General features: G+C 50.2%; 5 pseudogenes; all 5 read right to left on the bottom strand.

The window, feature by feature from the left end:
• Nucleotides 1-48: 48 nt before the first annotated feature.
• On the bottom strand, nt 49-4,099 carry LOC137560797 (axoneme-associated protein mst101(2)-like; annotated as a pseudogene).
• A 197-nt stretch (nt 4,100-4,296) lies between these two features.
• LOC137560798 (axoneme-associated protein mst101(2)-like) lies at nt 4,297-8,651 on the bottom strand (annotated as a pseudogene).
• A 138-nt stretch (nt 8,652-8,789) lies between these two features.
• LOC137560799 (axoneme-associated protein mst101(2)-like) lies at nt 8,790-11,851 on the bottom strand (annotated as a pseudogene).
• Nucleotides 11,852-11,989: 138 nt separating this feature from the next.
• On the bottom strand, nt 11,990-16,797 carry LOC137560800 (axoneme-associated protein mst101(2)-like; annotated as a pseudogene).
• Nucleotides 16,798-17,165: 368 nt separating this feature from the next.
• On the bottom strand, nt 17,166-22,635 carry LOC137560801 (plectin-like; annotated as a pseudogene).
• Nucleotides 22,636-22,944: the final 309 nt, after the last annotated feature.

Raw genomic sequence — 22,944 nt, forward strand, 5'->3', positions numbered from 1 at the left:
TGCCTCCATTTCTGCTTTGCTGTGGGAAGCTTCTACCTCCATTTCTTTTTACCTGTAGGAAGCTTCTGCCTCCATTTCTGCTTTCTTGTGGGCAGCTTCTGCCTCCATTTCTGCTTTCTTGCGGGCAGCTTCTGCCTCCATTTCTGCTTTCTTGCGGGAAGCTTCTGCCTCCATTTCTGCTTTCTTGGGGGAAGCTTCTACCTCCATTTCTGCTTTCTTGCGGGAAGCTTCTGCCTCCATTTCTGCTTTCGTGCGGGAAGCTTCTGCCTCCATTTCTGTTTTCTTGTGGGAAGCTTCTGCCTCCATTTCTGATTTCCTGTGGGAAGCTTCTGCCTCCATTTCTGCTTTCTTGCAGGAAGCTTCTGCCTCCATTTCTGTTTTCTTGCGGGAAGCTTCTGCCTCCATTTCTGATTCTTGCGGGCAGCTTCTGCCTCCATTTCTGCTTTCCTGTGGGAAGCTTCTGCCTCCATTTCTTCTTTCCTCCGGGAAGCTTCTGCCTCCATTTCTGCTTTCCTGTGGGAAGCTTCTGCCTCCATTTCTTCTTTCCTGCGGGCAGCTTCTGCCTCTATTTCTGCTTTCTTGCGGGAAGCTTCTGCCTCCATTTCTGCGTTGTTGCGGGAAGCTTCTGCCTCCATTTCTGCTTTCTTGCGGGCAGCTTCAGCCTCCATTTCTGCCTTTTTGCGGGAAGCTTCAGCCTCCATTTCTGCTTTCCTGTGGGAAGCTTCTGCCTCCATCTCTGCTTTCTTGCGGGAAGCTTATGCCACCATTTCTGCTTTCTTGCGGGCAGCTTCTGCCTCCATTTCTGCTTTCTTGCGGGAAGCTTCTGCCTCCATTTCTGCTTTCTTGCGAGAAGCTTCGTCCTCCATTTCTGCTTTCCTGTGGCAAGCTTCTGCCTCCATTTCTGCTTTCTTGTGGGAAGCTTCTGCCTCCATTTCTGCTTTCTTGCGGGAAGCTTCAGCCTCCATTTCTGTTTTCTTGCGGGAAGCTTCTGCCTCTATTTCTGCTTTCCTGCGGGAAGCTTCTGCCTCCATTTCTGTTTTCCTGTGGGCAGCTTCTGCCTCCATTTCTGCTTTCCTGTGGGAAGCTTCTGCCTCCATTTCTGCTTTCCTGTGGGAAGCTTCTGCCTCCATTTCTGCTTTCTTGCGGGAAGCTTCTGCCTCCATTTCTGCTTTCCTGTGGGAAGCTTCTGCCTCCATTTCTGCTTTCTTGCGGGCAGCTTCTGCCACCATTTCTGCTTTCTTGCGGGAAGCTTCTGCCTCCATTTCTGCTTTCTTGTGGGCAGCTTCTGCCTCCATTTCTGCTTTCTTGCGGGCAGCTTCTGCCTCCATTTCTGCTTTCTTTGGGAAGCTTCTGCCTCCATTTCTGCTTTCTTGCGGGAAGCTTCTGCCTCCATTTCTGCTTTCTTGCGGGAAGCTTCTGCCTCCATTTCTGCTTTCTTGCGGGAAGCTTCTGCCTCCATTTCTTTTTTCCTGTGGGAAGCTTCTGCCTCCATTTCTGCTTTCTTGTGGGAAGCTTCTGCCTCCATTTCTGCTTTCTTGCGGGAAGCTTCTGCCTCCATTTCTTTTTTCCTGCGGGAAGCTTCTGCCTCCATTTCTGCTTTCTTGTGGGAAGCTTCTGCCTCCATTTCTGCTTTCTTGCGGGAAGCTTCTGCCTCCATTTCTGCTTTCCTGTAGGAAGCTTCTGCCTCCATTTCTGCTTTCTTGCGGGCAGCTTCTGCCACCATTTCTGCTTTCTTGCGGGAAACGTCTGCCTCCATTTCTGCTTTCTTGCGGGCAGCTTCTGCCTCCATTTCTGCTTTCTTGCAGGCAGCTTCTGCCTCCATTTCTGCTTTCTTGCGGGAAGCTTCTGCCTCCATTTCTGCTTTCTTGCGGGAAGCTTCTGCCTCCATTTCTGCTTTCCTGTGGGAAGCTTCTGCCTCCATTTCTGCTTTCCTGTGGGAAGCTTCTGCCTCCATTTCTGCTTTCTTGCGGGAAGCTTCTGCCTCCATTTCTGCTTTCCTGCGGGAAGCTTCTGCCTCCATTTCTGCTTTCTTGCGGGCAGCTTCTGCCACCATTTCTGCTTTCTTGCGGGAAGCTTCTGATTCCATTTCTGCTTTCTTGTGGGCAGCTTCTGCCTCCATTTCTGCTTTCTTGCGGGCAGCTTCTGCCTCCATTTCTGCTTTCTTGCAGGAAGCTTCTGCCTCCATTTCTGCTTTCTTGCGGGAAGCTTCTGCCTCCATTTCTGCTTTCCTGTGGGAAGCTTCTGCCTCCATTTCTGCTTTCCTGTGGGAAGCTTCTGCCTCCATTTCTGCTTTCTTGCGGGAAGCTTCTGCCTCCATTTCCGCTTTTCTGCGGGAAGCTTCTGCCTCCATTTCTGCTTTCTTGCGGGCAGCTTCTGCCACCATTTCTGCTTTCTTGCGGGAAGCTTCTGCCTCCATTTCTGCTTTCTTGTGGGCAGCTTCTGCCTCCATTTCTGCTTTCTTGCGGGCAGCTTCTGCCTCCATTTCTGCTTTCTTGCGGGAAGCTTCTGCCTCCATTTCTGCTTTCTTGCGGGAAGCTTCTGCCTCCATTTCTGCTTTCTTGCGGGAAGCTTCTGCCTCCATTTCTTTTTTGCTGTGGGAAGCTTCTGCCTCCATTTCTGCTTTCTTGTGGGAAGCTTCTGCCTCCATTTCTGCTTTCTTGTGGGCAGCTTCTGCCTCCATTTCTGCTTTCTTGTGGGCAGCTTCTGCCTCCATTTCTGCTTTCTTGTGGGAAGCTTCTGCCTCAATTTCTGCTTTCTTGCGGGAAGCTTCTGCCTCCATTTCTTTTTTCCTGTGGGAAGCTTCTTCCTCCATTTCTGCTTTCTTGCGGGAAGCTTCTGCCTCCATTTCTGCTTTCTTGTGGGAAGCTTCAGCCTCCATTTCTGCTTTCTTGTGGGAAGCTTCTGCCTCCATTTCTGCTTTCTTGTGGGAAGCTTCTACCTCCATTTCTTTTTCCCTGTGGGCAGCTTCTGCCTCCATTTCTGCTTTCTTTTGGGCAGCTTCTGCCTCCATTTCTGCTTTCTTGCGGGAAGCTTCTGCCTCCATTTCTGCTTTCTTGCGGGAAGCTTCTACCTCCATTTCTGCTTTCTTGCGGGAAGCTTCTGCCTCCATTTCTGCTTTCTTGCGGGAAGCTTCTGCATCCATTTCTGTTTTCTTCCGGGAAGCTTCTGCCTCCATTTATTCTTTCCTGTGGGAAGCTTCTGCCTCCATTTCTGCTTTCTTGCAGGAAGCTTCTGCCTCCATTTCTGTTTTCTTGCGGGAAGCTTTTGCCTCCATTTCTTCTTTCCTGCGGGAAGCTTCTGCCTCCATTTCTGCTTTCCTGTGGGAAGCTTCTACCTCCATTTCTTTTTACCTGTGGGAAGCTTCTGCCTCCATTTCTGCTTTCTTGTGGGCAGCTTCTGCCTCCATTTCTGCTTTCTTGCGGGAAGCTTCTGCCTCCATTTCTGCTTTCTTGCGGGAAGCTTCTGCCTCCATTTCTGCTTTCTTGCGGGAAGCTTCTGCCTCCATTTCTGCTTTCTTGCGGGAAGCTTCTACCTCTATTTCTGCTTTCTTGCGGGAAGCTTCTGCCTCCATTTCTGCTTTCGTGCGGGAAGCTTCTGCCTCCATTTCTGTTTTCTTGTGGGAAGCTTCTGCCTCCATTTCTGATTTCCTGTGGGAAGCTTCTGCCTCCATTTCTGCTTTCTTGCAGGAAGCTTCTGCCTCCATTTCTGTTTTCTTGCGGGAAGCTTCTGCCTCCATTTCTGCTTTCTTGCGGGCAGCTTCTGCCTCCATTTCTGCTTTCTTGCGGGAAGCTTCTGCCTCCATTTCTGCTTTCTTGCGGGAAGCTTCTGCATCCATTTCTGTTTTCTTCCGGGAAGCTTCTGCCTCCATTTATGCTTTCCTGTGGGAAGCTTCTGCCTCCATTTCTGCTTTCTTGCAGGAAGCTTCTGCCTCCATTTCTGTTTTCTTCCGGGAAGCTTTTGCCTCCATTTCTTCTTTCCTGCGGGAAGCTTCTGCCTCCATTTCTGCTTTCCTGTGGGAAGCTTCTACCTCCATTTCTTTTTCCCTGTGGGAAGCTTCTGCCTCCATTTCTGCTTTCTTGTGGGCAGCTTCTGCCTCCATTTCTGCTTTCTTTTGGGCAGCTTCTGCCTCCATTTCTGCTTTCTTGCGGGAAGCTTCTGCCTCCATTTCTGCTTTCTTGCGGGAAGCTTCTACCTCCATTTCTGCTTTCTTGCGGGAAGCTTCTGCCTCCATTTCTGCTTTCTTGCGGGAAGCTTCTGCATCCATTTCTGTTTTCTTCCGGGAAGCTTCTGCTCCATTTATGCTTTCCTGTGGGAAGCTTCTGCCTCCATTTCTGCTTTCTTGCAGGAAGCTTCTGCCTCCATTTCTGTTTTCTTGCGGGAAGCTTTTGCCTCCATTTCTTCTTTCCTGCGGGAAGCTTCTGCCTCCATTTCTGCTTTCCTGTGGGAAGCTTCTACCTCCATTTCTTTTTACCTGTGGGAAGCTTCTGCCTCCATTTCTGCTTTCTTGTGGGCAGCTTCTGCCTCCATTTCTGCTTTCTTGCGGGAAGCTTCTGCCTCCATTTCTGCTTTCTTGCGGGCAGCTTCTGCCTCCATTTCTGCTTTCTTGCGGGAAGCTTCTCCCTCTATTTCTGCTTTCTTGCGGGAAGCTTCTACCTCCATTTCTGCTTTCTTGCGGGAAGCTTCTGCCTCCATTTCTGCTTTCGTGCGGGAAGCTTCTGCCTCCATTTCTGTTTTCTTGCGGGAAGCTTCTGCCTCCATTTCTGATTTCCTGTGGGAAGCTTCTGCCTCCATTTCTGCTTTCTTGCAGGAAGCTTCTGCCTCCATTTCTGTTTTCTTGCGGGAAGCTTCTGCCTCCATTTCTGCTTTCTTGCGGGCAGCTTCTGCCTCCATTTCTGCTTTCTTGCGGGAAGCTTCTGCCTCCATTTCTGCTTTCTTGCGGGAAGCTTCTGTATCCATTTCTGTTTTCTTCCGGGCAGCTTCTGCCTCCATTTATGCTTTCCTGTGGGAAGCTTCTGCCTCCATTTCTGCTTTCTTGCAGGAAGCTTCTGCCTCCATTTCTGTTTTCTTGCGGGAAGCTGTTGCCTCCATTTCTTCTTTCCTGCGGGAAGCTTCTGCCTCCATTTCTGCTTTCCTGTGGGAAGCTTCTACCTCCATTTCTTTTTCCCTTTTGGAAGCTTCTGCCTCCATTTCTGCTTTCTTGTGGGCAGCTTCTGCCTCCATTTCTGCTTTCTTTTGGGCAGCTTCTGCCTCCATTTCTGCTTTCTTGCGGGAAGCTTCTGCCTCCATTTCTGCTTTCTTGCGGGAAGCTTCTACCTCCATTTCTGCTTTCTTGCAGGAAGCTTCTGCCTCCATTTCTGCTTTCTTGCGGGAAGCTTCTGCATCCATTTCTGTTTTCTTCCGGGAAGCTTCTGCCTCCATTTATGCTTTCCTGTGGGAAGCTTCTGCCTCCATTTCTGCTTTCTTGCAGGAAGCTTCTGCCTCCATTTCTGTTTTCTTGCGGGAAGCTTTTGCCTCCATTTCTTCTTTCCTGCGGGAAGCTTCTGCCTCCATTTCTGCTTTCCTGTGGGAAGCTTCTACCTCCATTTCTTTTTACCTGTGGGAAGCTTCTGCCTCCATTTCTGCTTTCTTGTGGGCAGCTTCTGCCTCCATTTCTGCTTTCTTGCGGGAAGCTTCTGCCTCCATTTCTGCTTTCTTGCGGGCAGCTTCTGCCTCCATTTCTGCTTTCTTGCGGGAAGCTTCTGCCTCTATTTCTGCTTTCTTGCGGGAAGCTTCTACCTCCATTTCTGCTTTCTTGCGGGAAGCTTCTGCCTCCATTTCTGCTTTCGTGCGGGAAGCTTCTGCCTCCATTTCTGATTTCCTGTGGGAAGCTTCTGCCTCCATTTCTGCTTTCTTGCAGGAAGCTTCTGCCTCCATTTCTGTTTTCTTCCGGGAAGCTTCTGCTCCATTTATGCTTTCCTGTGGGAAGCTTCTGCCTCCATTTCTGCTTTCTTGCGGGCAGCTTCTGCCTCCATTTCTGCTTTCCTGTGGGAAGCTTCTGCCTCCATTTCTGCTTTCCTGTGGGAAGCTTCTGCCTCCATTTCTGCTTTCTTGCGGGCAGCTTCTGCCACCATTTCTGCTGTCTTGCGGGAAGCTTCTGCCTCCATTTCTGCTTTCTTGTGGGCAGCTTCTGCCTCCATTTCTGCTTTCTTGCGGGCAGCTTCTGCCTCCATTTCTGCTTTCTTGCGGGAAGCTTCTGCCTCCACTTCTGCTTTCTTGCGGGCAGCTTCTGCCTCCATTTCTGCTTTCCTGTGGGCAGCTTCTGCCTCCATTTCTGCTTTCCTGTGGGAAGCTTCTGCCTCCATTTCTGCTTTCTTGCGGGAAGCTTCTGCCTCCATTTCCGCTTTCCTGCGGGAAGCTTCTGCGTCCATTTCTGCTTTCTTGGGGGCAGTTTCTGCCTCCATTTCTGCTTTCTTGCGGGAAGCTTCTGCCTCCATTTCTGCTTTCTTGCGGGCAGCTTCTGCCTCCATTTCTGCTTTCCTGTGGGAAGCTTCTGCCTCCATTTCTGCTTTCCTGTGGGAAGCTTCTGCCTCCATTTCTGCTTTCTTGCGGGAAGCTTCTGCCTCCATTTCCGCTTTCCTGCGGGAAGCTACTGCCTCCATTTCTGCTTTCTTGCGGGCAGCTTCTGCCACCATTTCTGCTTTCTTGCGGGCAGCTTCTGCCTCCATTTCTGCTTTCTTGTGGGCAGCTTCTGCCTCCATTTCTGCTTTCCTGTGGGCAGCTTCTGCCTCCATTTCTGTTTTCTTGCGGGAAGCTTCTGCCTCCATTTCTGCTTTCTTGCGGGCAGCTTCTGCCTCCATTTCTGCTTTCCTGTGGGCAGCTTCTGCCTCCATTTCTGCTTTCCTGTGGGAAGCTTCTGCCTCCATTTCTTCTTTCCTGCGGGAAGCTTCTGCCTCCATTTCTGCTTTCCTGTGGGCAGCTTCTGCCTCCATTTCTTCTTTCCTGCGGGAAGCTTCTGCCTCCATTTCTGCTTTCCTGTAGGAAGCTTCTGCCTCCATTTCTGCTTTCTTGCGGGCAGCTTCTGCCACCATTTCTGCTTTCTTGCGGGAAGCTTCTGCCTCCACTTCTGTTTTCTTGTGGGCAGCTTCTGCCTCCATTTCTGCTTTCTTGCGGGCAGCTTCTGCCTCCATTTCTGCTTTCTTACGGGAAACTTCTGCCTCCATTTCTGCTTTCTTGCGGGCAGCTTCTGCCTCCATTTCTGCTTTCTTGCGGGCAGCTTCTGCCTCCATTTCTGCTTTCTTGCGGGAAGCTTCTGCCTCCATTTCTGCTTTCTTGCGGGAAGCTTCTGCCTCCATTTCTGCTTTCCTGTGGGAATCTTCTGCCTCCATTTCTGCTTTCCTGTGGGAAGCTTCTGCCTCCATTTCTGCTTTCTTGCGGGAAGCTTCTGCCTCCATTTCCGCTTTCCTGCGGGAAGCTTCTGCCTCCATTTCTGCTTTCTTGCGGGCAGCTTCTGCCACCATTTCTGCTTTCTTGCGGGAAGCTTCTGCCTCCATTTCTGCTTTCTTGTGGGCAGCTTCTGCCTCCATTTCTGCTTTCTTGTGGGCAGCTTCTGCCTCAATTTCTGCTTTCTTGCGGGCAGCTTCTGCCTCCATTTCTTTTTTCCTGTGGGAAGCTTCTGCCTCCATTTCTGCTTTCTTGCGGGAAGCTTCTGCCTCCATTTCTGCTTTCTTGCGGGAAGCTTCTGCCTCCATTTCTGCTTTCTTGTGGGAAGCTTCTGCCTCCATTTCTGCTTTCTTGTGGGAAGCTTCTGCCTCCATTTCTGCTTTCTTGTGGGAAGCTTCTACCTCCATTTCTTTTTCCCTGTGGGAAGCTTCTGCCTCCATTTCTGCTTTCTTGTGGGCAGCTTCTGCCTCCATTTCTGCTTTCTTTTGGGCAGCTTCTGCCTCCATTTCTGCTTTCTTGCGGGAAGCTTCTGCCTCCATTTCTGCTTTCTTGCAGGAAGCTTCTGCCTCCATTTCTTTTTTGCTGTGGGAAGCTTCTGCCTCCATTTCTGCTTTCTTGCGGGAAGCTTCTGCCTCCATTTCTGCTTTCTTGTGGGCAGCTTCTGCCTCCATTTCTGCTTTCTTGTGGGCAGCTTCTGCCTCAATTTCTGCTTTCTTGTGGGAAGCTTATGCCTCAATTTCTGCTTTCTTGCGGGAAGCTTCTGCCTCCATTTCTTTTTTCCTGTGGGAAGCTTCTGCCTCCATTTCTGCTTTCTTGCGGGAAGCTTCTGCCTCCATTTCTGCTTTCTTGTGGGAAGCTTCTGCCTCCATTTCTGCTTTCTTGTGGGAAGCTTCTGCCTCCATTTCTGCTTTCTTGTGGGAAGCTTCTACCTCCATTTCTTTTTCCCTGTGGGAAGCTTCTGCCTCCATTTCTGCTTTCTTGTGGGCAGCTTCTGCCTCCATTTCTGCTTTCTTTTGGGCAGCTTCTGCCTCCATTTCTGCTTTCTTGCGGGAAGCTTCTGCCTCCATTTCTGCTTTCTTGCGGGAAGCTTCTACCTCCATTTCTGCTTTCTTGCGGGAAGCTTCTGCCTCCATTTCTGCTTTCTTGCTGGAAGCTTCTGCATCCATTTCTGTTTTCTTCCGGGAAGCTTCTGCCTCCATTTCTGCTTTCCTGTGGGAAGCTTCTGCCTCCATTTCTGCTTTCTTGCAGGAAGCTTCTGCCTCCATTTCTGTTTTCTTGCGGGAAGCTTCTGCCTCCATTTCTTCTTTCCTGCGGGAAGCTTCTGCCTCCATTTCTGCTTTGCTGTGGGAAGCTTCTACCTCCATTTCTTTTTACCTGTAGGAAGCTTCTGCCTCCATTTCTGCTTTCTTGTGGGCAGCTTCTGCCTCCATTTCTGCTTTCTTGCGGGCAGCTTCTGCCTCCATTTCTGCTTTCTTGCGGGAAGCTTCTGCCTCCATTTCTGCTTTCTTGCGGGAAGCTTCTACCTCCATTTCTGCTTTCTTGCGGGAAGCTTCTGCCTCCATTTCTGCTTTCGTGCGGGAAGCTTCTGCCTCCATTTCTGTTTTCTTGCGGGAAGCTTCTGCCTCCATTTCTGATTTCCTGTGGGAAGCTTCTGCCTCCATTTCTGCTTTCTTGCAGGAAGCTTCTGCCTCCATTTCTGTTTTCTTGCGGGAAGCTTCTGCCTCCATTTCTGATTCTTGCGGGCAGCTTCTGCCTCCATTTCTGCTTTCCTGTGGGAAGCTTCTGCCTCCATTTCTTCTTTCCTCCGGGAAGCTTCTGCCTCCATTTCTGCTTTCTTGCGGGCAGCTTCTGCCTCCATTTCTGCTTTCTTGCGGGAAGCTTCTGCCTCCATTTCTGCTTTCTAGCGGGAAGCTTCTGCCTCCATTTCTGCTTTCCTGTGGGAAGCTTCTGCCTCCATTTCTGCTTTCCTGTGGGAAGCTTCTGCCTCCATTTCTGCTTTCTTGCGGGAAGCTTCTGCCTCCATTTCTGCTTTCCTGCGGGAAGCTTCTGCCTCCATTTCTGCTTTCTTGCGGGCAGCTTCTGCCACCATTTCTGCTTTCTTGCGGGAAGCTTCTGATTCCATTTCTGCTTTCTTGTGGGCAGCTTCTGCCTCCATTTCTGCTTTCTTGCGGGCAGCTTCTGCCTCCATTTCTGCTTTCTTGCAGGAAGCTTCTGCCTCCATTTCTGCTTTCTTGCGGGAAGCTTCTGCCTCCATTTCTGCTTTCCTGTGGGAAGCTTCTGCCTCCATTTCTGCTTTCCTGTGGGAAGCTTCTGCCTCCATTTCTGCTTTCTTGCGGGAAGCTTCTGCCTCCATTTCCGCTTTTCTGCGGGAAGCTTCTGCCTCCATTTCTGCTTTCTTGCGGGCAGCTTCTGCCACCATTTCTGCTTTCTTGCGGGAAGCTTCTGCCTCCATTTCTGCTTTCTTGTGGGCAGCTTCTGCCTCCATTTCTGCTTTCTTGCGGGCAGCTTCTGCCTCCATTTCTGCTTTCTTGCGGGAAGCTTCTGCCTCCATTTCTGCTTTCTTGCGGGAAGCTTCTGCCTCCATTTCTGCTTTCTTGCGGGAAGCTTCTGCCTCCATTTCTTTTTTGCTGTGGGAAGCTTCTGCCTCCATTTCTGCTTTCTTGTGGGAAGCTTCTGCCTCCATTTCTGCTTTCTTGTGGGCAGCTTCTGCCTCCATTTCTGCTTTCTTGTGGGCAGCTTCTGCCTCCATTTCTGCTTTCTTGTGGGAAGCTTCTGCCTCAATTTCTGCTTTCTTGCGGGAAGCTTCTGCCTCCATTTCTTTTTTCCTGTGGGAAGCTTCTTCCTCCATTTCTGCTTTCTTGCGGGAAGCTTCTGCCTCCATTTCTGCTTTCTTGTGGGAAGCTTCTGCCTCCATTTCTGCTTTCTTGCGGGAAGCTTCTGCCTCCATTTCTGCTTTCTTGCGGGAAGCTTCTGCCTCCATTTCTTTTTTGCTGTGGGAAGCTTCTGCCTCCATTTCTGCTTTCTTGTGGGAAGCTTCTGCCTCCATTTCTGCTTTCTTGTGGGCAGCTTCTGCCTCCATTTCTGCTTTCTTTTGGGCAGCTTCTGCCTCCATTTCTGCTTTCTTGCGGGAAGCTTCTGCCTCCATTTCTGCTTTCTTGCGGGAAGCTTCTACCTCCATTTCTGCTTTCTTGCGGGAAGCTTCTGCCTCCATTTCTGCTTTCTTGCGGGAAGCTTCTGCATCCATTTCTGTTTTCTTCCGGGAAGCTTCTGCCTCCATTTATGCTTTCCTGTGGGAAGCTTCTGCCTCCATTTCTGCTTTCTTGCAGGAAGCTTCTGCCTCCATTTCTGTTTTCTTGCGGGAAGCTTTTGCCTCCATTTCTTCTTTCCTGCGGGAAGCTTCTGCCTCCATTTCTGCTTTCCTGTGGGAAGCTTCTACCTCCATTTCTTTTTACCTGTGGGAAGCTTCTGCCTCCATTTCTGCTTTCTTGTGGGCAGCTTCTGCCTCCATTTCTGCTTTCTTGCGGGAAGCTTCTGCCTCCATTTCTGCTTTCTTGCGGGCAGCTTCTGCCTCCATTTCTGCTTTCTTGCGGGAAGCTTCTGCCTCCATTTCTGCTTTCTTGCGGGAAGCTTCTACCTCCATTTCTGCTTTCTTGCGGGAAGCTTCTGCCTCCATTTCTGCTTTCGTGCGGGAAGCTTCTGCCTCCATTTCTGTTTTCTTGTGGGAAGCTTCTGCCTCCATTTCTGATTTCCTGTGGGAAGCTTCTGCCTCCATTTCTGCTTTCTTGCAGGAAGCTTCTGCCTCCATTTCTGTTTTCTTGCGGGAAGCTTCTGCCTCCATTTCTGCTTTCTTGCGGGCAGCTTCTGCCTCCATTTCTGCTTTCTTGCGGGAAGCTTCTGCCTCCATTTCTGCTTTCTTGCGGGAAGCTTCTGCATCCATTTCTGTTTTCTTCCGGGAAGCTTCTGCCTCCATTTATGCTTTCCTGTGGGAAGCTTCTGCCTCCATTTCTGCTTTCTTGCAGGAAGCTTCTGCCTCCATTTCTGTTTTCTTCCGGGAAGCTTTTGCCTCCATTTCTTCTTTCCTGCGGGAAGCTTCTGCCTCCATTTCTGCTTTCCTGTGGGAAGCTTCTACCTCCATTTCTTTTTCCCTGTGGGAAGCTTCTGCCTCCATTTCTGCTTTCTTGTGGGCAGCTTCTGCCTCCATTTCTGCTTTCTTTTGGGCAGCTTCTGCCTCCATTTCTGCTTTCTTGCGGGAAGCTTCTGCCTCCATTTCTGCTTTCTTGCGGGAAGCTTCTACCTCCATTTCTGCTTTCTTGCGGGAAGCTTCTGCCTCCATTTCTGCTTTCTTGCTGGAAGCTTCTGCATCCATTTCTGTTTTCTTCCGGGAAGCTTCTGCCTCCATTTCTGCTTTCCTGTGGGAAGCTTCTGCCTCCATTTCTGCTTTCTTGCAGGAAGCTTCTGCCTCCATTTCTGTTTTCTTGCGGGAAGCTTCTGCCTCCATTTCTTCTTTCCTGCGGGAAGCTTCTGCCTCCATTTCTGCTTTGCTGTGGGAAGCTTCTACCTCCATTTCTTTTTACCTGTAGGAAGCTTCTGCCTCCATTTCTGCTTTCTTGTGGGCAGCTTCTGCCTCCATTTCTGCTTTCTTGCGGGCAGCTTCTGCCTCCATTACTGCTTTCTTGCGGGAAGCTTCTGCCTCCATTTCTGCTTTCTTGCGGGAAGCTTCTACCTCCATTTCTGCTTTCTTGCGGGAAGCTTCTGCCTCCATTTCTGCTTTCGTGCGGGAAGCTTCTGCCTCCATTTCTGTTTTCTTGCGGGAAGCTTCTGCCTCCATTTCTGATTTCCTGTGGGAAGCTTCTGCCTCCATTTCTGCTTTCTTGCAGGAAGCTTCTGCCTCCATTTCTGTTTTCTTGCGGGAAGCTTCTGCCTCCATTTCTGATTCTTGCGGGCAGCTTCTGCCTCCATTTCTGCTTTCCTGTGGGAAGCTTCTGCCTCCATTTCTTCTTTCCTCCGGGAAGCTTCTGCCTCCATTTCTGCTTTCTTGCGGGCAGCTTCTGCCTCCATTTCTGCTTTCTTGCGGGAAGCTTCTGCCTCCATTTCTGCTTTCTTGCGGGAAGCTTCTGCCTCCATTTCTGCTTTCCTGTGGGAAGCTTCTGCCTCCATTTCTGCTTTCCTGTGGGAAGCTTCTGCCTCCATTTCTGCTTTCTTGCGGGAAGCTTCTGCCTCCATTTCTGCTTTCCTGCGGGAAGCTTCTGCCTCCATTTCTGCTTTCTTGCGGGCAGCTTCTGCCACCATTTCTGCTTTCTTGCGGGAAGCTTCTGATTCCATTTCTGCTTTCTTGTGGGCAGCTTCTGCCTCCATTTCTGCTTTCTTGCGGGCAGCTTCTGCCTCCATTTCTGCTTTCTTGCAGGAAGCTTCTGCCTCCATTTCTGCTTTCTTGCGGGAAGCTTCTGCCTCCATTTCTGCTTTCCTGTGGGAAGCTTCTGCCTCCATTTCTGCTTTCCTGTGGGAAGCTTCTGCCTCCATTTCTGCTTTCTTGCGGGAAGCTTCTGCCTCCATTTCCGCTTTTCTGCGGGAAGCTTCTGCCTCCATTTCTGCTTTCTTGCGGGCAGCTTCTGCCACCATTTCTGCTTTCTTGCGGGAAGCTTCTGCCTCCATTTCTGCTTTCTTGTGGGCAGCTTCTGCCTCCATTTCTGCTTTCTTGCGGGCAGCTTCTGCCTCCATTTCTGCTTTCTTGCGGGAAGCTTCTGCCTCCATTTCTGCTTTCTTGCGGGAAGCTTATGCCTCCATTTCTGCTTTCTTGCGGGAAGCTTCTGCCTCCATTTCTTTTTTGCTGTGGGAAGCTTCTGCCTCCATTTCTGCTTTCTTGTGGGAAGCTTCTGCCTCCATTTCTGCTTTCTTGTGGGCAGCTTCTGCCTCCATTTCTGCTTTCTTGTGGGCAGCTTCTGCCTCCATTTCTGCTTTCTTGTGGGAAGCTTCTGCCTCAATTTCTGCTTTCTTGCGGGAAGCTTCTGCCTCCATTTCTTTTTTCCTGTGGGAAGCTTCTTCCTCCATTTCTGCTTTCTTGCGGGAAGCTTCTGCCTCCATTTCTGCTTTCTTGTGGGAAGCTTCAGCCTCCATTTCTGCTTTCTTGTGGGAAGCTTCTGCCTCCATTTCTGCTTTCTTGTGGGAAGCTTCTACCTCCATTTCTTTTTCCCTGTGGGCAGCTTCTGCCTCCATTTCTGCTTTCTTTTGGGCAGCTTCTGCCTCCATTTCTGCTTTCTTGCGGGAAGCTTCTGCCTCCATTTCTGCTTTCTTGCGGGAAGCTTCTACCTCCATTTCTGCTTTCTTGCGGGAAGCTTCTGCCTCCATTTCTGCTTTCTTGCGGGAAGCTTCTGCATCCATTTCTGTTTTCTTCCGGGAAGCTTCTGCCTCCATTTATGCTTTCCTGTGGGAAGCTTCTGCCTCCATTTCTGCTTTCTTGCAGGAAGCTTCTGCCTCCATTTCTGTTTTCTTGCGGGAAGCTTTTGCCTCCATTTCTTCTTTCCTGCGGGAAGCTTCTGCCTCCATTTCTGCTTTCCTGTGGGAAGCTTCTACCTCCATTTCTTTTTACCTGTGGGAAGCTTCTGCCTCCATTTCTGCTTTCTTGTGGGCAGCTTCTGCCTCCATTTCTGCTTTCTTGCGGGAAGCTTCTGCCTCCATTTCTGCTTTCTTGCGGGCAGCTTCTGCCTCCATTTCTGCTTTCTTGCGGGAAGCTTCTGCCTCCATTTCTGCTTTCTTGCGGGAAGCTTCTACCTCCATTTCTGCTTTCTTGCGGGAAGCTTCTGCCTCCATTTCTGCTTTCGTGCGGGAAGCTTCTGCCTCCATTTCTGTTTTCTTGTGGGAAGCTTCTGCCTCCATTTCTGATTTCCTGTGGGAAGCTTCTGCCTCCATTTCTGCTTTCTTGCAGGAAGCTTCTGCCTCCATTTCTGTTTTCTTGCGGGAAGCTTCTGCCTCCATTTCTGCTTTCTTGCGGGCAGCTTCTGCCTCCATTTCTGCTTTCTTGCGGGAAGCTTCTGCCTCCATTTCTGCTTTCTTGCGGGAAGCTTCTGCATCCATTTCTGTTTTCTTCCGGGAAGCTTCTGCCTCCATTTATGCTTTCCTGTGGGAAGCTTCTGCCTCCATTTCTGCTTTCTTGCAGGAAGCTTCTGCCTCCATTTCTGTTTTCTTCCGGGAAGTTTTTGCCTCCATTTCTTCTTTCCTGCGGGAAGCTTCTGCCTCCATTTCTGCTTTCCTGTGGGAAGCTTCTACCTCCATTTCTTTTTCCCTGTGGGAAGCTTCTGCCTCCATTTCTGCTTTCTTGTGGGCAGCTTCTGCCTCCATTTCTGCTTTCTTTTGGGCAGCTTCTGCCTCCATTTCTGCTTTCTTGCGGGAAGCTTCTGCCTCCATTTCTGCTTTCGCGGGAAGCTTCTACCTCCATTTCTGCTTTCTTGCGGGAAGCTTCTGCCTCCATTTCTGCTTTCTTGCGGGAAGCTTCTGCATCCATTTCTGTTTTCTTCCGGGAAGCTTCTGCTCCATTTATGCTTTCCTGTGGGAAGCTTCTGCCTCCATTTCTGCTTTCTTGCAGGAAGCTTCTGCCTCCATTTCTGTTTTCTTGCGGGAAGCTTTTGCCTCCATTTCTTCTTTCCTGCGGGAAGCTTCTGCCTCCATTTCTGCTTTCCTGTGGGAAGCTTCTACCTCCATTTCTTTTTACCTGTGGGAAGCTTCTGCCTCCATTTCTGCTTTCTTGTGGGCAGCTTCTGCCTCCATTTCTGCTTTCTTGCGGGAAGCTTCTGCCTCCATTTCTGCTTTCTTGCGGGAAGCTTCTGCCTCCATTTCTGCTTTCTTGCGGGAAGCTTCTGCCTCCATTTCTTTTTTGCTGTGGGAAGCTTCTGCCTCCATTTCTGCTTTCTTGTGGGAAGCTTCTGCCTCCATTTCTGCTTTCTTGTGGGCAGCTTCTGCCTCCATTTCTGCTTTCTTGTGGGCAGCTTCTGCCTCCATTTCTGCTTTCTTGTGGGAAGCTTCTGCCTCAATTTCTGCTTTCTTGCGGGAAGCTTCTGCCTCCATTTCTTTTTTCCTGTGGGAAGCTTCTTCCTCCATTTCTGCTTTCTTGCGGGAAGCTTCTGCCTCCATTTCTGCTTTCTTGTGGGAAGCTTCAGCCTCCATTTCTGCTTTCTTGTGGGAAGCTTCTGCCTCCATTTCTGCTTTCTTGTGGGAAGCTTCTACCTCCATTTCTTTTTCCCTGTGGGCAGCTTCTGCCTCCATTTCTGCTTTCTTTTGGGCAGCTTCTGCCTCCATTTCTGCTTTCTTGCGGGAAGCTTCTGCCTCCATTTCTGCTTTCTTGCGGGAAGCTTCTACCTCCATTTCTGCTTTCTTGCGGGAAGCTTCTGCCTCCATTTCTGCTTTCTTGCGGGAAGCTTCTGCATCCATTTCTGTTTTCTTCCGGGAAGCTTCTGCCTCCATTTATGCTTTCCTGTGGGAAGCTTCTGCCTCCATTTCTGCTTTCTTGCAGGAAGCTTCTGCCTCCATTTCTGTTTTCTTGCGGGAAGCTTTTGCCTCCATTTCTTCTTTCCTGCGGGAAGCTTCTGCCTCCATTTCTGCTTTCCTGTGGGAAGCTTCTACCTCCATTTCTTTTTACCTGTGGGAAGCTTCTGCCTCCATTTCTGCTTTCTTGTGGGCAGCTTCTGCCTCCATTTCTGCTTTCTTGCGGGAAGCTTCTGCCTCCATTTCTGCTTTCTTGCGGGCAGCTTCTGCCTCCATTTCTGCTTTCTTGCGGGAAGCTTCTGCCTCCATTTCTGCTTTCTTGCGGGAAGCTTCTACCTCCATTTCTGCTTTCTTGCGGGAAGCTTCTGCCTCCATTTCTGCTTTCGTGCGGGAAGCTTCTGCCTCCATTTCTGTTTTCTTGTGGGAAGCTTCTGCCTCCATTTCTGATTTCCTGTGGGAAGCTTCTGCCTCCATTTCTGCTTTCTTGCAGGAAGCTTCTGCCTCCATTTCTGTTTTCTTGCGGGAAGCTTCTGCCTCCATTTCTGCTTTCTTGCGGGCAGCTTCTGCCTCCATTTCTGCTTTCTTGCGGGAAGCTTCTGCCTCCATTTCTGCTTTCTTGCGGGAAGCTTCTGCATCCATTTCTGTTTTCTTCCGGGAAGCTTCTGCCTCCATTTATGCTTTCCTGTGGGAAGCTTCTGCCTCCATTTCTGCTTTCTTGCAGGAAGCTTCTGCCTCCATTTCTGTTTTCTTCCGGGAAGCTTTTGCCTCCATTTCTTCTTTCCTGCGGGAAGCTTCTGCCTCCATTTCTGCTTTCCTGTGGGAAGCTTCTACCTCCATTTCTTTTTCCCTGTGGGAAGCTTCTGCCTCCATTTCTGCTTTCTTGTGGGCAGCTTCTGCCTCCATTTCTGCTTTCTTTTGGGCAGCTTCTGCCTCCATTTCTGCTTTCTTGCGGGAAGCTTCTGCCTCCATTTCTGCTTTCTTGCGGGAAGCTTCTACCTCCATTTCTGCTTTCTTGCGGGAAGCTTCTGCCTCCATTTCTGCTTTCTTGCGGGAAGCTTCTGCATCCATTTCTGTTTTCTTCCGGGAAGCTTCTGCTCCATTTATGCTTTCCTGTGGGAAGCTTCTGCCTCCATTTCTGCTTTCTTGCAGGAAGCTTCTGCCTCCATTTCTGTTTTCTTGCGGGAAGCTTTTGCCTCCATTTCTTCTTTCCTGCGGGAAGCTTCTGCCTCCATTTCTGCTTTCCTGTGGGAAGCTTCTACCTCCATTTCTTTTTACCTGTGGGAAGCTTCTGCCTCCATTTCTGCTTTCTTGTGGGCAGCTTCTGCCTCCATTTCTTCTTTCCTGCGGGAAGCTTCTGCCTCCATTTCTGCTTTCCTGTGGGAAGCTTCTACCTCCATTTCTTTTTACCTGTGGGAAGCTTCTGCCTCCATTTCTGCTTTCTTGCGGGCAGCTTCTGCCTCCATTTCTGCTTTCTTGCGGGAAGCTTCTGCCTCCATTTCTGCTTTCTTGCGGGAAGCTTCTACCTCCATTTCTGCTTTCTTGCGGGAAGCTTCTGCCTCCATTTCTGCTTTCGTGCGGGAAGCTTCTGCCTCCATTTCTGTTTTCTTGCGGGAAGCTTCTGCCTCCATTTCTGATTTCCTGTATGAAGCTTCTGCCTCCATTTCTGCTTTCTTGCAGGAAGCTTCTGCCTCCATTTCTGTTTTCTTGCGGGAAGCTTCTGCCTCCATTTCTGCTTTCTTGCGGGCAGCTTCTGCCTCCATTTCTGCTTTCTTGCGGGAAGCTTCTGCCTCCATTTCTGCTTTCTTGCGGGAAGCTTCTGTATCCATTTCTGTTTTCTTCCGGGCAGCTTCTGCCTCCATTTATGCTTTCCTGTGGGAAGCTTCTGCCTCCATTTCTGCTTTCTTGCAGGAAGCTTCTGCCTCCATTTCTGTTTTCTTGCGGGAAGCTTTTGCCTCCATTTCTTCTTTCCTGCGGGAAGCTTCTGCCTCCATTTCTGCTTTCCTGTGGGAAGCTTCTACCTCCATTTCTTTTTCCCTTTTGGAAGCTTCTGCCTCCATTTCTGCTTTCTTGTGGGCAGCTTCTGCCTCCATTTCTGCTTTCTTTTGGGCAGCTTCTGCCTCCATTTCTGCTTTCTTGCGGGAAGCTTCTGCCTCCATTTCTGCTTTCTTGCGGGAAGCTTCTACCTCCATTTCTGCTTTCTTGCAGGAAGCTTCTGCCTCCATTTCTGCTTTCTTGCGGGAAGCTTCTGCATCCATTTCTGTTTTCTTCCGGGAAGCTTCTGCCTCCATTTATGCTTTCCTGTGGGAAGCTTCTGCCACCATTTCTGCTTTCTTGCAGGAAGCTTCTGCCTCCATTTCTGTTTTCTTGCGGGAAGCTTTTGCCTCCATTTCTTCTTTCCTGCGGGAAGCTTCTGCCTCCATTTCTGCTTTCCTGTGGGAAGCTTCTACCTCCATTTCTTTTTACCTGTGGGAAGCTTCTGCCTCCATTTCTGCTTTCTTGTGGGCAGCTTCTGCCTCCATTTCTGCTTTCTTGCGGGAAGCTTCTGCCTCCATTTCTGCTTTCTTGCGGGCAGCTTCTGCCTCCATTTCTGCTTTCTTGCGGGAAGCTTCTGCCTCTATTTCTGCTTTCTTGCGGGAAGCTTCTACCTCCATTTCTGCTTTCTTGCGGGAAGCTTCTGCCTCCATTTCTGCTTTCGTGCGGGAAGCTTCTGCCTCCATTTCTGATTTCCTGTGGGAAGCTTCTGCCTCCATTTCTGCTTTCTTGCAGGAAGCTTCTGCCTCCATTTCTGTTTTCTTCCGGGAAGCTTCTGCTCCATTTATGCTTTCCTGTGGGAAGCTTCTGCCTCCATTTCTGCTTTCTTGCGGGCAGCTTCTGCCTCCATTTCTGCTTTCCTGTGGGAAGCTTCTGCCTCCATTTCTGCTTTCCTGTGGGAAGCTTCTGCCTCCATTTCTGCTTTCTTGCGGGCAGCTTCTGCCACCATTTCTGCTGTCTTGCGGGAAGCTTCTGCCTCCATTTCTGCTTTCTTGTGGGCAGCTTCTGCCTCCATTTCTGCTTTCTTGCGGGCAGCTTCTGCCTCCATTTCTGCTTTCTTGCGGGAAGCTTCTGCCTCCACTTCTGCTTTCTTGCGGGCAGCTTCTGCCTCCATTTCTGCTTTCCTGTGGGCAGCTTCTGCCTCCATTTCTGCTTTCCTGTGGGAAGCTTCTGCCTCCATTTCTGCTTTCTTGCGGGAAGCTTCTGCCTCCATTTCCGCTTTCCTGCGGGAAGCTTCTGTGTCCATTTCTGCTTTCTTGGGGGCAGTTTCTGCCTCCATTTCTGCTTTCTTGCGGGAAGCTTCTGCCTCCATTTCTGCTTTCTTGCGGGCAGCTTCTGCCTCCATTTCTGCTTTCCTGTGGGAAGCTTCTGCCTCCATTTCTGCTTTCCTGTGGGAAGCTTCTGCCTCCATTTCTGCTTTCTTGCGGGAAGCTTCTGCCTCCATTTCCGCTTTCCTGCGGGAAGCTACTGCCTCCATTTCTGCTTTCTTGCGGGCAGCTTCTGCCACCATTTCTGCTTTCTTGCGGGCAGCTTCTGCCTCCATTTCTGCTTTCTTGTGGGCAGCTTCTGCCTCCATTTCTGCTTTCCTGTGGTCAGCTTCTGCCTCCATTTCTGTTTTCTTGCGGGAAGCTTCTGCCTCCATTTCTGCTTTCTTGCGGGCAGCTTCTGCCTCCATTTCTGCTTTCCTGTGGGCAGCTTCTGCCTCCATTTCTGCTTTCCTGTGGGAAGCTTCTGCCTCCATTTCTTCTTTCCTGCGGGAAGCTTCTGCCTCCATTTCTGCTTTCCTGTGGGCAGCTTCTGCCTCCATTTCTTCTTTCCTGCGGGAAGCTTCTGCCTCCATTTCTGCTTTCCTGTAGGAAGCTTCTGCCTCCATTTCTGCTTTCTTGCGGGCAGCTTCTGCCACCATTTCTGCTTTCTTGCGGGAAGCTTCTGCCTCCACTTCTGTTTTCTTGTGGACAGCTTCTGCCTCCATTTCTGCTTTCTTGCGGGCAGCTTCTGCCTCCATTTCTGCTTTCTTACGGGAAACTTCTGCCTCCATTTCTGCTTTCTTGCGGGCAGCTTCTGCCTCCATTTCTGCTTTCTTGCGGGCAGCTTCTGCCTCCATTTCTGCTTTCTTGCGGGAAGCTTCTGCCTCCATTTCTGCTTTCTTGCGGGAAGCTTCTGCCTCCATTTCTGCTTTCCTGTGGGAATCTTCTGCCTCCATTTCTGCTTTCCTGTGGGAAGCTTCTGCCACCATTTCTGCTTTCTTGCGGGAAGCTTCTGCCTCCATTTCTGCTTTCTTGTGGGCAGCTTCTGCCTCCATTTCTGCTTTCTTGTGGGCAGCTTCTGCCTCAATTTCTGCTTTCTTGCGGGCAGCTTCTGCCTCCATTTCTTTTTTCCTGTGGGAAGCTTCTGCCTCCATTTCTGCTTTCTTGCGGGAAGCTTCTGCCTCCATTTCTGCTTTCTTGCGGGAAGCTTCTGCCTCCATTTCTGCTTTCTTGTGGGAAGCTTCTGCCTCCATTTCTGCTTTCTTGTGGGAAGCTTCTGCCTCCATTTCTGCTTTCTTGTGGGAAGCTTCTACCTCCATTTCTTTTTCCCTGTGGGAAGCTTCTGCCTCCATTTCTGCTTTCTTGTGGGCAGCTTCTGCCTCCATTTCTGCTTTCTTTTGGGCAGCTTCTGCCTCCATTTCTGCTTTCTTGCGGGAAGCTTCTGCCTCCATTTCTGCTTTCTTGCAGGAAGCTTCTGCCTCCATTTCTTTTTTGCTGTGGGAAGCTTCTGCCTCCATTTCTGCTTTCTTGCGGGAAGCTTCTGCCTCCATTTCTGCTTTCTTGTGGGCAGCTTCTGCCTCCATTTCTGCTTTCTTGTGGGCAGCTTCTGCCTCAATTTCTGCTTTCTTGTGGGAAGCTTATGCCTCAATTTCTGCTTTCTTGCGGGAAGCTTCTGCCTCCATTTCTTTTTTCCTGTGGGAAGCTTCTGCCTCCATTTCTGCTTTCTTGCGGGAAGCTTCTGCCTCCATTTCTGCTTTCTTGTGGGAAGCTTCTGCCTCCATTTCTGCTTTCTTGTGGGAAGCTTCTGCCTCCATTTCTGCTTTCTTGTGGGAAGCTTCTACCTCCATTTCTTTTTCCCTGTGGGAAGCTTCTGCCTCCATTTCTGCTTTCTTGTGGGCAGCTTCTGCCTCCATTTCTGCTTTCTTTTGGGCAGCTTCTGCCTCCATTTCTGCTTTCTTGCGGGAAGCTTCTGCCTCCATTTCTGCTTTCTTGCGGGAAGCTTCTACCTCCATTTCTGCTTTCTTGCGGGAAGCTTCTGCCTCCATTTCTGCTTTCTTGCTGGAAGCTTCTGCATCCATTTCTGTTTTCTTCCGGGAAGCTTCTGCCTCCATTTCTGCTTTCCTGTGGGAAGCTTCTGCCTCCATTTCTGCTTTCTTGCAGGAAGCTTCTGCCTCCATTTCTGTTTTCTTGCGGGAAGCTTCTGCCTCCATTTCTTCTTTCCTGCGGGAAGCTTCTGCCTCCATTTCTGCTTTGCTGTGGGAAGCTTCTACCTCCATTTCTTTTTACCTGTAGGAAGCTTCTGCCTCCATTTCTGCTTTCTTGTGGGCAGCTTCTGCCTCCATTTCTGCTTTCTTGCGGGCAGCTTCTGCCTCCATTTCTGCTTTCTTGCGGGAAGCTTCTGCCTCCATTTCTGCTTTCTTGCGGGAAGCTTCTACCTCCATTTCTGCTTTCTTGCGGGAAGCTTCTGCCTCCATTTCTGCTTTCGTGCGGGAAGCTTCTGCCTCCATTTCTGTTTTCTTGCGGGAAGCTTCTGCCTCCATTTCTGATTTCCTGTGGGAAGCTTCTGCCTCCATTTCTGCTTTCTTGCAGGAAGCTTCTGCCTCCATTTCTGTTTTCTTGCGGGAAGCTTCTGCCTCCATTTCTGATTCTTGCGGGCAGCTTCTGCCTCCATTTCTGCTTTCCTGTGGGAAGCTTCTGCCTCCATTTCTTCTTTCCTCCGGGAAGCTTCTGCCTCCATTTCTGCTTTCTTGTGGGCAGCTTCTGCCTCCATTTCTGCTTTCTTGCGGGAAGCTTCTGCCTCCATTTCTGCTTTCTTGCGGGAAGCTTCTGCCTCCATTTCTGCTTTCTTGCGGGAAGCTTCTGCCTCCATTTCTGCTTTCTTGCGGGCAGCTTCTGCCTCCATTTCTGCTTTCTTGCGGGAAGCTTCTCCCTCTATTTCTGCTTTCTTGCGGGAAGCTTCTACCTCCATTTCTGCTTTCTTGCGGGAAGCTTCTGCCTCCATTTCTGCTTTCGTGCGGGAAGCTTCTGCCTCCATTTCTGTTTTCTTGCGGGAAGCTTCTGCCTCCATTTCTGATTTCCTGTGGGAAGCTTCTGCCTCCATTTCTGCTTTCTTGCAGGAAGCTTCTGCCTCCATTTCTGTTTTCTTGCGGGAAGCTTCTGCCTCCATTTCTGCTTTCTTGCGGGCAGCTTCTGCCTCCATTTCTGCTTTCTTGCGGGAAGCTTCTGCCTCCATTTCTGCTTTCTTGCGGGAAGCTTCTGTATCCATTTCTGTTTTCTTCCGGGCAGCTTCTGCCTCCATTTATGCTTTCCTGTGGGAAGCTTCTGCCTCCATTTCTGCTTTCTTGCAGGAAGCTTCTGCCTCCATTTCTGTTTTCTTGCGGGAAGCTTTTGCCTCCATTTCTTCTTTCCTGCGGGAAGCTTCTGCCTCCATTTCTGCTTTCCTGTGGGAAGCTTCTACCTCCATTTCTTTTTCCCTTTTGGAAGCTTCTGCCTCCATTTCTGCTTTCTTGTGGGCAGCTTCTGCCTCCATTTCTGCTTTCTTTTGGGCAGCTTCTGCCTCCATTTCTGCTTTCTTGCGGGAAGCTTCTGCCTCCATTTCTGCTTTCTTGCGGGAAGCTTCTACCTCCATTTCTGCTTTCTTGCAGGAAGCTTCTGCCTCCATTTCTGCTTTCTTGCGGGAAGCTTCTGCATCCATTTCTGTTTTCTTCCGGGAAGCTTCTGCCTCCATTTATGCTTTCCTGTGGGAAGCTTCTGCCTCCATTTCTGCTTTCTT

The sequence above is a fragment of the Hyperolius riggenbachi genome, chromosome 3 (assembly GCF_040937935.1).
Source record: "Hyperolius riggenbachi isolate aHypRig1 chromosome 3, aHypRig1.pri, whole genome shotgun sequence".
Classification (NCBI taxonomy): domain Eukaryota; kingdom Metazoa; phylum Chordata; class Amphibia; order Anura; family Hyperoliidae; genus Hyperolius; species Hyperolius riggenbachi.